The sequence below is a fragment of the Galeopterus variegatus genome, unplaced genomic scaffold (assembly GCF_000696425.1).
Source record: "Galeopterus variegatus unplaced genomic scaffold, G_variegatus-3.0.2 Scaffold14725, whole genome shotgun sequence".
Classification (NCBI taxonomy): Eukaryota; Metazoa; Chordata; class Mammalia; order Dermoptera; family Cynocephalidae; genus Galeopterus; species Galeopterus variegatus.
The window spans coordinates 7,638-9,458 of NW_007740836.1; positions in this window are offsets into that span (position 1 = coordinate 7,638).

A 1,821-nucleotide genomic window follows, 5' to 3' on the forward strand; every position below is an offset into this window, starting at 1 on the left:
ACGGATTGTCCTGAGATACTGGGTGGCTGAGATAGTAACACCTTTACTTTCTGATGGTTCAATGTACACTTGCTTTGTTTCATGTACTAAATCATTAAAAATATTGTATAAATTTCCTATAGGCTATGTGTATAAGGCACATATGAAACATAAACAAATTTTGTGTTTAGGCCTCTGTCACATCCCCAAATATCTCATTATGAGTATGCAAATATTCTAAAATCTGAACAAACTTGAAATCCAAAATACATATGGTCCTGAGAATTTCCAATAAGGAATATTAAACCTCTAGTAATTTGTTTTAGTATTAGTGATGCTATTGTTATTACTCATCATATTATTCAAGTATTGCCAATAATATATTGATAGTAATTTTAAAAATAAGTATTGATTTAATCAACAGTCCAAATGTGAATCTATTGTGAAGACGAAGAGAAAGAATAGTTCATTATAGGGTAGGGATAAAAAGATTGGTGGAGAAATGCTAACACCTCATATTTAATAAAAAGATTCCAAAAACTCATTTGCATATTTGAAAAATCCATTCATAGAAATATAAGCATATAATTTAAAATGGGATAATTCACAAAGGAAATCACAACACAGTGATTGCTAACTCTCTATGGGGAGAGTAGCAGTGAAACAGTTTAGATAAACCTTGGAATGTTTTTTGACATTTAAAACAATATACATGTTTTCTATTAATAATTTTAAAAAATAATTACAATATGTAACTTTAACTAAACACATACATTTATGTAAAAACTTAGGAAAAAGACTAGGAGAACCCAAGACAGAATCTCAAATGTTGAGTTTCTTGAGGGTATGTTGCTCACTTTCAATGTTATTATCTACTTCAGCATGTTGAAATTCTGTGTAATTAATTTCATGGTAATCAGAAGAGCTATTTTGTGCTGTGAAAACAAGCAAACTCCACATATATTAGACACTTTTTTTAAAAAAAGGCTATTTATCAGCCATTCTGTATTTCCACTGTGAGTTGGCTGAGGACTCTGTTCCGTGTCCCCTAACTGAGCAACCACCATCTGAATTCTTGCTGTTCAACATGGAAAATAAAAAGGCCCACTTAAGAAAGCCCTCACAACAAACAAATACTCAACAAACAAGTGACATGCATGAATTCTTACCCAACTAATTCATACGAAATACTCACAAGCTCCTGGTTAAACCCAAAGGAGTAGCAGTGTGAAGCTATTTTGTGAACCAAAGGCAAAGAAAATAAAATAACTGGTGAACAAGATGAATGAGAACTTCTTTAATCAATTTTTATGTCTTTGGTTTCAGAAAGAATTAAAGCTTCAAAAACTGCAGTGTTCCCTATCAGTGTACCAAATTTCTTATTTCTACATCACTTCGATTTTGAGCTTAAGAAAAATGTCTTCAAAAAGCTTTTGAACAAAAGAATACTGAATTAGTGTTTTATTTTATTTTTAGAAAAATGCTTTTTTCCTTGACAGCTCTTTGATTAATGCTTCCTTCACATCTTTATTTCTAAGGCTATAAATCATGGGGTTTAACATGGGGATTACCGTGGTGTAAAAGACAGCAAACATTTTTTCCCTGCTCCACAGATTCCTTGGTGGGGGGTCTGAGATACATAAAGAAAAGAGTTGCATAGAATATAGTGACAGCTGTCACATGGGAGCCGCAGGTGGACAAAGCTTTGTGCCTGCCTTCTGTAGAGCGGATCCTGAGGATAGCAGAAAAGTTACAAACGTAGGAACAAAGAATGATGAACAGAGAAAAGGAAAGATTGCATCCAGCTACGACAAACATTGACAGCTCTTTGTTGTAGGTGTC